This window comes from Lissotriton vulgaris, chromosome 10, assembly GCF_964263255.1.
Source record: "Lissotriton vulgaris chromosome 10, aLisVul1.2, whole genome shotgun sequence".
NCBI lineage: Eukaryota > Metazoa > Chordata > Amphibia > Caudata > Salamandridae > Lissotriton > Lissotriton vulgaris.
The window spans coordinates 1,027,753,452-1,027,765,928 of NC_141698.1; the positions used below are offsets into that span (position 1 = coordinate 1,027,753,452).

General features: G+C 41.4%; 1 protein-coding gene across 3 annotated transcripts in view; it reads right to left on the bottom strand.

Moving 5' to 3' along the window:
- Nucleotides 1-12,477, bottom strand: part of CPNE4 (copine 4) — a 1,444,425-nt gene that overhangs the window by 145,711 nt on the left and 1,286,237 nt on the right. The gene's annotated exons all lie outside the window — the stretch shown is intronic.

Sequence of the window (12,477 nt, forward strand, 5' to 3'; positions counted from 1 at the left end):
GTGCCACCCACATGAGTAGCCCTGAAAAGTTGTGTCAGGCCTGCCACTGCAGTGCCTGTGCGCAGTTTGTTAACTGCTATGTCGACCTGGCAAGTGCACCCTCTTGCCAGGCCCTAACCTTCCCTCTCCTTACATGTTAGTCACCCCTAAGGTAGGCCCAAGGTACCCCTGTGGGCAGGGTGCAGTGTATGTGAAAGGTAGGACATGCCCTGATGTGTATGGCATGTCCTGATAGTGAAATACTGCCAATTTTGTTTTTCACTATTGTAAGGCTATCTGTTCCCATAGGATAGAATGGAGAGTTTGCTTATAACATCTTATAAGCATAACTGCCTCTGGGAACCAGATAGGAAAATAAAGTTTATTATACCTGAACTCAGAATTTTAAAATGCATCTTTAGGTTAGGGTGATTTTTACATTCTGTGTTTGAAAAAAAATGTTTTATAAAGTAGCTATTTTCCTGCTTAGCCATCCAGTGTGCCTCTGCTAGGATGTGTATTGGCTGTCTGGCTTTGGAGTGACAGGGGCTGGGGATGTGCAGTGGCTCCAGAGAGTCTGGATGAGTCAGCGCTAGGTTGAATAGGTCTGATCTGCATTTGGAGTGGTGGGAGGAGTAGCACCTGCACCTGAATAGGGCTGTGCCTGCCCTCCACAATGATGGCTCCGCCCCCTGTGGTATGTCTGGAGCCAGGGCTCACACTGACATTGGAGGTTGTTGTGCACTTGCAAAGTGCCCCCAGAACTGGTTTGGACTGGGCTCAGTGGCCTGGGCCAGGAGAGAACAAAGAGATTTACTGTATAAAAGAGGGGTTTAGACATTTGGATCATCCCTGGAATTCAAGAGGACTCTTTGCCAAGGAGAAGAGCTGGAGAGACTGAAGAGAAGTACTGCCCCTTTGCTGTGTGCTGTTGGCCTGCAGTTGATGTTTCTACCAAGGAAAGGAGAAGGACTTTGCTGTGTGCTGTGTCCCTTGCTTGAAGGAGATCTCCAAGGGCGTGTGTATTCTGGCCTCCTGCTCTGAAGTCTCAGGGACACAAAGACTTCACCCCCAGCTCCCCTGAACTCTGCTGTTGTGAGTTCTGACCTGCCAGGAGAAGCCTGTGCCAGTATTTGACCTCTGGAGGTTGATTTCTCCTGTTTGGGAGCTGGAAGAGAGAAGGAACTTGAAGAACTACAAAAACAATGCATCGCTCTTCTTGCAGCTGTTTTTCTGACGCATCTCCATGGTGCGAGAAGAATTTCCATTCATCACCGCGCCGCTACCAAAACTGCTGCAGCGCCTGTTGCTGCTGCCAGAATCGACGCATCAAGGGGTCACGGCCGAGGAAAACCGACGCAGCGCCGCTTGCTGCTGCCACATCGATTACCAACACATCCTGGGTTTCCACACATCGCACCTGTGCGACAAGTTTTCCCAACGCATCACCTGCAGACCGGAACCGTCATGAAGAATCACCGCATCACTTCCACCTACAGACTGGATTCGATGCATCACCTGCAGACCGGAACCGTCATGAAGAATCACCGCATCACTTCCACCTACAAACCGGATTCGATGCATCACTTCTCCTGTGTGCAGCAGAACTGTCGCATCGCCTCCCCAAGTTCTCAGGAACTGACGCATCTCTTTGTTTTCGATGCTTCTTCACTCTGCTGCTGTTGAATTTTGACACAACTACAGGTTATTTGTATAAAAGTCACTCATCCATTGTATTCTATGGTACAAGTTCTTGAAACCTTTTGAAAGTCATATTTTTAACTGTGTCTGTTGGAGTTTTGTCATTTTGGTCTTGTTAAGTTTAGATAAAGATTATTTTCCTAAAGTAGTGTGGTGTCCATTTGTGGCGTTTTCACTATGTTACTATGAGAGTTGGTACAAATACTTTACACATTGCCTCTGGGATAAGCCTGTCTGCTTGTGCCATGCTACCAAGGGGATCAGCATGGGTTATCTAAAGTGTGTATCCCCTTTACCCTGACTAGCAGCAAGGGTCCATATTTGGACAAAGGTATCTACCTCTGCCAACTAGAGACCCCCATTTCTAACAAGCAGCTATATCTGAGAATTAAAAAATCTAATCTGAGGTGTGTTTCAGTGCCACCACCTCAGTTTAGCTCTTACTCTGTTATAAAGATTTGCTCAAACATCTAAGTATCCTCTGTTGCTTCAGAGTAAGAAGTGCCTGGCTCTCACAACATCCCTGAAAATGCATTCAAACCTCAATTGCAGCATGGGACGAAGAAGGCAAGAGGGGAGATATGTACAGGTGTCCCACGGGAGAGTGGCGACCCTCTAAGTGTAAGAGGACTTCTGATATTCACTTTCATTTTGCTGCTAAGGAGTTTTTGTCCATAGACACATCAGAGGATCAATGGTTAGCATGGGGCCTTCACTTAAATGACTTGGCACTAGAGAGAAAAAACAGCCATCGCCGTCCTTCTCTCCATCCAGGGTCTTTGCCAAGTGTCAGGACTGAAGAGAAAGGCAGCCAGGTCACCTACTTCTACAATGAAAAGTCACTTACACCAGTGCATGGCTCATCCCTGAGTGGACCACAGACAGGCTTCACAAGCTACCTCTGCATAGATGTCATTCTGGATCAACTTTGGAGGAACATCTGGAGCCATGGAAGTGAAATGATAGAAGCTTTGGAAAAAGTATCTCCTGTTGGTGCCCAACATCATGTCCCTGGTGTGAGCTAACTACTGAGGTGGAAACGGATAAATGGGATAAACTGAGGCACAGAAATGAGATGCAGTCCTTGGTACCCCGACTCGACATGTGGGACACATGGAGGTGTCCTTTTCTGCATGTTTGCAAATGTCCTGTGACTAGCAGTGGACAAAGTAGACTGACTACAATGGTAACTTGCTTCTGACCTCATCACACGAGGGGCACAAAGCATCTTTTGCTGTGCAGAAGCAATCGCTACATAGAGTTATAAGAGTGTTTTTTAATAATTAGAAATGAATGCCTAATTCTGGTGTGTTTCAAGTTAATATACTATGCCTCATTCGAAGACAAAGCCGCAGCCAGCGTGTTTTGACGTTGGCATAGAAACAATTTGCACTTTTCTTTCACGGTGAACGAGAGTTTCTATGTGTATGTTGCTGTGGGATATTCCATTTTAGATATATAAGAGAAATACAAATTCTTTTCAGAATGTATCAATGTGCCCTTCTCGGGGCGGGGAAGCAGTGGGATGTTCTTGCCTCTGGAACAATTTCAAGGCCATTTGCTGTTGTTTCCTGCAAAGGCCATATGTTGCTTCAACTAGGCATTGTATTTGTTTCTTACTAAACACACAATCATCTAGCCTGTTTATTATTCATATTTTGTTTATTGATGTTCAGGAAAGTAGATGTTCCTAAATGTTTATTATTTGTGTACTCAAATAATAAAAGTAATTTTCAAGTATAACAATGTTAGCCTAGCCCTAATATTTCATTTCACACAATGTCCAGTGTGTGACTTTTTCTGTTTAAAACCCTACGCTGCATTTTGCCAGTGTGTCAGACTTTACTGCCTTTTAAATTGAATACTCCATGCGAGTCTGCTTGCTCGTTTTATTTTTTAACTTTTCCTGTTTTTCTAATTAAGCATACTTTGTGCTAGTATGTCATTCGGTTCATACTTCAAGTCTTTTGGCTTACTTTCTTTGGGGGCGGACTCTATGTTTGACCTCTTGCTGAACTATACTTTGGGTCTGGCTAGTTGCTTACTTTGGAGGTAGACCGTATGTTCCTCCTCACGGATTATGTCTTTGACAAGTTTGATTTGAGCTATTTCTCACTTTTTTTGCTTTCTGTGATGATCCGAATTTCAGTAAACCTTTATGGGTTTGACTTTGAATACTGAATTATTGTGTTGTAAAGCTTTTATTAATTGTCCCAGGAATAATCTTATAAAGAGTTCCGAAGACTCAGGCATCCCTGATCCTCTGCATCAATCCTCTAATTCTTTAACCCCTTCCACGCTGATGACGAGCTGGGCTCGTCATGGCGTAGCCTCCTCGCACGCTGATGACGAGCCCAGCTCGTCACGTAACATGCGATTTAAAAAATCTCAGCGTGCGAGCGGAATTCTGCTAGCGCGCATGAGGTTAATTAGAGCATCAACAAAGTCAATGCTCTAAATTGGCTAGCAATCAACGTAGGATCTCCTGAAAAATTTGGAGGTTGCATTTAACTCACCTCGGGGCATATTATCAAGAACTGCGTTAAAAATTATTGCCGGTTTAGCGGCAGAAAACCGCTGCTAAAGCGGTGATAATGAGCTTGATAATACGCCCTTGTGAATTCCAACAGAAGTCCTTGTTCTGGTGTGAACATGGGATTCTATTGGAAATCTCCAGGACATATTATCAGGCCCATTATTGCAGCTTTAGCAGCAGTTTTCTGCCGCTAAACCGGCGATAATTTTAACGACGTCCTTGATAATATGCCCCTGAATAGGACTGCTGGTCCTACCAGATACCTCTTCATTGGATCAGTGAAGAGTAGAGAGAGATGGTGAGGACAATACAGAGTGAGAAGAGAGAGAGATTTTCAGGATGGCATAAACCAGCTCATTACCCATTCAGCACTCAGAATGTGCCATGCGCTTTGACAAAAGTGATGATTTACCTGTAATTCCAGGAATGCATATTATAATCACCATATAAATAATGTGCCTCTTCCAAAAAGGTTACTCCTCATCTATTTAAAAACTCATTAAATGGTTGTTGGCATACTCAGCTTTCAATATTATTTGCCAGTTAATGATATGACAAAAATAAACCTTTTCCAGGTTTTGCTTGCAGACAACTTCAGCGTACACACACCACAACACACAACACACAACAAACATACAACATACAGCAAAAGGGATTTTTGGACAACCCCTTTCTGCCATTGGCTAATGTGCTTCAGGTGGCTTTAGATGTTGGCTAAGAGGACCGTTCATGACCTTCAGCATCATCGCATGGCGTTTTGCAGATCAAACTACCATAAATGTATTTCCATAGACTATGCTTGTCTGTTGTTCCATGCCCGCACCGCCCATTCTGCATTCATGTTTTAACGCTTTGTATTTTTGGGGGGCTCAGCAGCTGACTGGTAATGGCAAGCTACTCTAATAAAGTTTTGTACTTTTGTACACTATATTTTTTCCTTTTAATTTATTGTTCTAAAATGTGTATCTGCCATGATGGAGCACTAAAGTAAAAAGAAGAAATCATTGGCAAAGCCAACAGCACAGCATTTGCCATATAAAGGCGAGACCTATTGGCTTGGCCAATGTATGTAACCCACTGTAGCCATTAGTTGCTCTTATCAGGCTTCAGACAACATATACTAATATTATAAAGTGTCCCCTGCTGCTTCTGAGAACAGTAAAAGTCAAAGAGGCATCTGTCTATGGAAGCACCTTTGGTGTGAGCCCTTCCTTTAAGATTTATTTTTTTCCTGAGCACTTCAGCTATTTTATGAAGGCAATTTGTATAGGAGGTAATTCTAAGACAGAGAGTCATTGAAAACCTTCTCACAATGCACCTGCACCTTAGTTCCACATGTGTCTTGTCAGAGGCAGATGCACTAAGATTCAGTGTAAGTACTTACACATTAGTGCAATTGCTAATTCACAACTATTCTCCAGGAGTGTGCCTAGAACCATGCAATTGTTGAGGTTATCTAGACATTATATTGGGAACCTTTGTGAATCCCCAAAAGGAGTGAAGGGTAAATTTAAGGGGAACCTCATTAGGCCCTTTTGGGTCTTTTTGGCAATGAGCAACCCCATTAGTTATGTTAAGAGCCTTGGATATTAATTAGGCCATTGTAAAACTGGGAGTAAAGTACTTTTTGGCTGTTTTTACAGGAAAATGTTTAAGAAATGCATGGTGAGATTTAATTAGCAGGATCTGTGTGAGCACTAGGTTATAACTGAACTAGGTAATGACTATGTTATAACTGAATTTAAGAAAATGTGAGGTTGTTACTTCCTAGAAAACGTAAAAGGAGGAAATGCTCAGATTCAATTGATACTAGAGAATGCAATACTTTTGATGGTATTTCGAAAATGTAAGAACGGATTGAGAAATGTATACTAAATACAATTAGAGATACATTTACACAAGCCGCTGAAGCTATGCCCTCCTGAAGAGTTATAAACTGAACAATACCAAAAAGAGTACTTGACTCCTCAAGACAGAACAAAGTGAAACATTATGTAACTATCTCACTTGAGAGACCTGCTGTAAACCGGAATACGACAATAGTCGATGCAGGTTCTCTATAACAGCATTTAGTCTACGTTCCCAATTTTTCTTTGGCTAGAATCGGTGGACACTCATTTCAATTCCAGGTAACAAAGATATGGAACAGTCTCCCTTTGGAGCTGAGACAGACACACAATCTTCTTCCTTTCAGGAAATTACTGAAAACTTTTCTTTTTTAACAATAGTTGACTTCTGTTAGCCCATTGTCACGCTCCTGTTAGCCCTTTCTCCCAGTTGTAGCGCCGGGATGCCCTTCGGAGTAACCGTGCGCTTTAGAAATCCCGGATAACATAACATAACATAACAGCTTGGAAGGGGCCCTAAAACATCAGATTTATTGACGTTCTTCCTCATATATGTTTATGCTACGGATAATTACATTGAATACTTTTTCCTATCTCACCCTTTGTTACTCTGCCACAAATGCACTTAGAAAGACTAATTGTACAGTGAAACTGTATAGATGCAATGCACTTTTATTAAAAGAAACAACTAACATTTGTAGAAGGTTCGCCTACAGGAGGAGGACCATGCCATAGCCGAAGGGATTAGAGATGTACAAACATAAAGTAAAATGTAAATTGAACCTAGGGATAGAAGGTTCTGTGAAAGAATTGAGACATCCTAGACGATGGGAGTACCTACCATGCACTCTAGGTGAGAAAGAATAATTAAAGACTCTGTCAATTGGAACAAGTAGACTGAAGATAACAGGACTGCTGAAGCAGCATCCTCTCTTCCCAGAGGCACTGAATCCTCTGTCTCTTTGACTAAGCAGAAAGATTGAGTACATTAGGGAAGGAACTGCTGCTGCCTGGGGATCTTAAGATTAAAAAGGTTTGGAAGGAGGGGCGTGGCTTGAGCGCCGCACAAGATGGCGGCTTGACTTCGGAGCTCCGCTGTTCGAGCGCCGACATCAGCGATTTCCACAGCATTTCCCGGATTTTCGCGGACGCGATAAACTTTTCAAACATCGGAGCATGAGGTGAGCAGAATGATGCCAACTTCGTCCCTCTACTCCGTTCAATTGCGCACTTTTTATTAATGACGCGGCTCGCTATTTCGGCGGCCGCCATTTTCTCAACTTTTACCGCGTTTCTCCTCAGCCGGTGAATGTTTTGTTTTGCGCGCCACAGCGCTTCCTCAGCACACCTCGAAATATGACACTAACTAATTGCGCATTTACCCCATAGCTCTTCAGCAGCAACATTTCTTTTTCGTTTTTCCACCTCAAGTGCCTGTTTCCTTCAAAATACTTAACGTTTCCACGCTGCATTCTTTCTACAGAGCAACGCTTCTCACAGCAATTTACTTCACAGGCTTGACATGCCTGCAACAATGCTTGTACTTGAATGGAATGGAAACAGTTATTTTCCTCTTGGCCAGTGACTTTTATGTTCAGACTTTCTCCTCATTACTAAGCTAGTCCTTGTGCTTGGATTTTCACTTTCATGTGGTGACTAGTTTGTGGCACAGTTCTATAATCTTCTGGAGGAACTCCTGCGGAGAGGCTGTGTGTGATATCAATAACTTTTGATCCTTATTTCACGCATCTTATTCAGTACTTTCTAACATCACACCAAATAGTGCCTTTATCACAGAACCTTTTTTCTTCGAATCTGGAGTAGCACTGCTATTTTTCTCCCTTGCCTTATATGGGGAAACTGCGCACCCTCAAGCTTACTGCTTCTAAGACCAAACTGCGTCATTCCTCAGACTCTGATTCCACGACGCAGAACATGGATGACCTTGTTTCCCCTAAACCGGATGTTACCCGTGGGGCAATTCCTAAATCTAATACCTCCAGTAAGCTTTTACAACCTGGCTCTACGAAACATCAGAAAAAGGATCCTCCCTCTCCAGGATCCGCGTCGCACTCAGCATCCATGGATCTAATCCTTGAAGAACTTCGTGCGCTTAAACCCTTCATGGCTGAAACAACAAAAACCCTGCAATTTCTTCATGACAAATGGTCTACTCTTGAATCGCGGGTTCTTTTGGTGGAACAATCCACGGAGACTCTTCAAACTTCATGTTCAAAAATTTCAATGTTGGAGAAGGATGTCTCTCTCTTAAGAAGGCAGACTGAGGAGTTGGAAAATAGAAATCGTAGAAATAATTTACGCCTTTACAATCTTCCGGAACTTACAGAAGGGTCCAATCCAACTGCCTTCTTCCAAACCTTCTTACCAAAAATTTTGGATCTTCCTCCTTCTTCTTCACTCAATATTCAGCGTGCACATAGACTTGGTCCAAAAGTTTCCACCAAACCCCGCGGAGTCATCATGCTGTTTTTACAATATACTGACCTTCTTCAAGTTCTTTCAGCAGCAAAAGCTAAGAAACAAGTTATGTGGGAAGGTCACCGCTTGTATCTTTCTCAGGATGTAGCTAAAGTAACAGCTGACCGCCGGAAACAGTTCCTTGAATTACGACCACGACTACGAGATCTTGGTGCCAGATTTGGTCTCCTCCACCCTTGCCTCTTCAAGGTCACTTACAAGGACAAGACAACAACTTTCGAAGATCCACATGTCCTTGAAGAATTTCTCCGTCACCATGAAACCATCAACATGGACACTGCAAGACCTGTTTAATTATTCATGTTTTCTCCTGTTCGACTAAAATGTTCATCCTTTTGTTACCCTAGTGTACCTAGTCTCGATTTCCTCCATCCTACTGTCTACACCTATTCCTAGTATATTTTGTCCTAGTATTGCGCAGTTTCTATATTTGGTTCTCTTATGTACTCCTAACTTCTTCTTTTCCATTTTTGTCTTCTTACAGATCCTCTCCTCATGTTCTTCATCCCGGTGTATTTTTGCTCCCTTCAATTGACCCTAAGCTGATTCCTCAGGTGTTCGATGGCGTGAGTTTCTGTTGTTGATGTCGTCCTCTTCTGGCGTCGTCACCCCTCAGTTCTCATCTGTATTTCTTGTTATGTTTCTACTCATTTCTAACTTTCTTCTATTCTCCCTAATGTCCTTTCTCTCTATTTTCTCTCTTTACTCTTTTCTCTTCTTTTCAATTACCTTACTCTTGATTTTCTCTCTTTATGTATTTCTCTTACAGATTCTTTTTCGCATTCTCACTACTTCTCCCTTTTCCTCACCACTCATTTTCTACTTTTACTTCAGCATCTCTTTTTATCATTTTCTTAATATTTTATATTCCGAGTAGTTACTTGGAATGTTAAGGGTTTAAATAACCCTATTAAACGTCAAAGAGTTTTAACACATTTGACTAGGCTTAAAGCCGATGTAGCCCTCCTCCAGGAATCCCACCTTACAGAAACGGAGGCTACCAAACTTAAACGTTCTTGGGTGGGTCACGTCTTTTACTCTCCCGCTTTAGGTAAGAAAAATGGTACAATTATACTATGTCATAAAAAGTTAGCTGTTTCAGTTACTTCACAAGAATGCAATGTTAATGGTCGTTGGGTTCTCGTTAATCTTCTTATTGATAAAATCCCTTTAGTTATTTTTAATGTCTATGCTCCTACAGGTGTTGATAAACTGTTTTGGCCTGCTATTTCTGATAAGCTTGTAACTCTTAATGAAAAATATGTTATTTTTGGTGGTGATTGCAATCAAGTTTTTGATCCCTTTTTAGATAAAAATTCAAAAGTTAAATTTGTTCCCTCCAAAATGCATTCCCAATTTGTCACATCTATACGAAATAACGCTTTAGTTGACATTTGGAGGCTATGTAACCCTGCCCTTAGAGAGTATACTTTTTATTCCCCCACCCATCACTCCCAATCTCGTATTGATTACCTTTTCCTCAGCAAACCCCTAGCACAACTTGCTATTCATTCAGATATAGGTTCCATTTTAATTTCGGATCATGCTCCTGTTTTTGTAGATATTGACCTTATCCCGTTCTCCCCTCACTCAGGACAATGGCGATTTAATAATTCTTTACTCCTTGATTCCAATTTTTGCACCCGTTTTAATTCCTTTGTCACCAAATTTTTTACACTTAACCATCTCCCGGAATCCTCCTTTCCCATGATATGGGACTCATTTAAAGCGGCTGCAAGGGGTTTCATAATTAATTTTGTTTCTCAAAAGAAAAAACAATCTATCTCTAAGTCAACTCAAATTTTAGATAAAATTAAAAAGCTAGAATATGTCTATTATAACTCTAACTCTGAATCTTCCCTTCGTGAACTTATATCTGCCAAAATTGACTTTAATAAATATACCACCAATGCTGCCTCGAATTCTCTTCTTAAATGCAACTCCCGCTATTACGTCGGACAAAACAAAATGGGCAAACTTCTTGCAAACTATCTCAAAATACGTACTGAAAGAACTAAAATTGAATCTTTACAAGGCCCAGCTGGTGTTTCTTTGTTTAAAGACAAGGAAATATTAGCTCAATTTGTTTCGTTCTACAAAACTCTTTATACTCCCGAATCTACTCCTGACCCTACGGATCTTCTCACATATTTTCAAGATATTCCTTCTCCGGATTCTTCTCACATTGACTTCCAACCATTGGATTTGGACATCACCATCTCTGAAATTTCACATGCAGTCTCTGTTTTTCGTCACGGTAAAGCACCTGGGCCCGATGGTTTTACCATTGAATTCTACAATCATTTCTCTTCCCTTCTTCTCCCTAAACTCCTTTTGTTATTTCAATCGTTCTCGAATTCCGGATCTTCTCAGGGAACTTTCCAAGAAGCATTAATCTGTTTAATTCCTAAACCAGATAAAGATCACACCCTCTGTAAAAATTATCGTCCTATCTCCCTAGTAAACACTGATTATAAAATTTTTGCCAAAATTATAGCTCTTAGATTAGATCCCCTACTACCAGAAATCATTGGCCCTGAACAGTCCGGATTCGTTAAAGGTCGTTTATCATCGGACAATTCCTGTGTTTTCTTTAACATTTTGAGTAAAGCCCCCTCCCTACCTACTCCCCTTGCTGCTATCTCTCTGGACGCCGAGAAGGCATTTGATCGAATAGGTTGGGATTTTATGTTTCAAGCACTTTGTTGGTTTGGTTTCCCTCCTAAATTTATTTCTCTTATTTCCTTACTTTATTCTAGTCCCCACGCATCAATCTTTGCAAATGGTATGACTTCAGATTACTTTCCTCTCCAAAGAGGGGTACGTCAAGGATGTCCTCTTTCCCCTCTTTTGTTTATTCTAGCTCTAGAACACTTCTTAACTAAAATTCGTCTTGATGATAATATTACTGGTTTTCAATATGGTTCTCAAAAACAAGCTAAATTATCAGTATACGCAGATGATATTTTATTTTATTGTTCAAACCCCCAAACAACTCTTCCTTCCTTCCTCAATCAAGTTTCTTCATTCTCCACTGTTTCAGGTTATCGTCTCAATACTGACAAATGCGAAATTTTACCCTTAAATCTCTTATGTCAAAAACATCTCTTTGACTCCTCTGGCTTTTCCTGGCAACCCTCTAAGATTAAATATCTAGGTGTTTGGTTTGCTCCCCGCCTCCCTGACACACTCAAATTTAATTTTGAATCTCTATCTAATAAAATTAACACATCAATTGACCGTTGGAACCCTCTCTTCCTTTCTTGGTGGGGACGTTTAGACTCCATCAAAATGATGCTCGCACCTTTGGTTCTATATACTATCTCCATGATTCCAATTCGTATTCCTGACCATTATTTCAAGTCGATAGATTCTCTTCTAATAAAATTTTTATGGAAGGGTAAAAAATCTCGAATAGCTCTCTCTTCTCTGAAAAAAGACAAGTCCACAGGCGGAATCAAGTTCCCTAACTTTAAATCATATCATAATGCTTTCTCCTTAAAACAAGCCATGCGTTGGCTCTCCTCGGATCTTCCTCATATTCCTCCCTTATGGCTTACGTTGGAATCTTCTTTACTCCATCCTTATGAATTCACAGAAGTTCTCTCCTTTTCCTCTAATGTATCATCTCTTCGTTCCCCCATCATTTCTCATTCCTGTTCTCTTCTTCGTCCCTACGTACTATCCACTTATCCCTCGGCTTCCTCTACTCACACTCAACCTATCTGGCATAATAAATTCCTTAAAATTCGTAATCGCTCCTTATATTGGAAAACTTGGCATTCTCTTGGTTTAAAATGGATTTCCCAACTCCTTTCTAATAAGCATCCGCTTCCCTTTCAGGACCTTCAAACACAATTTTCGCTGCCATCCTCTTCCCATAAACAGTATTTAACACTGATTCCTTCCCTTACC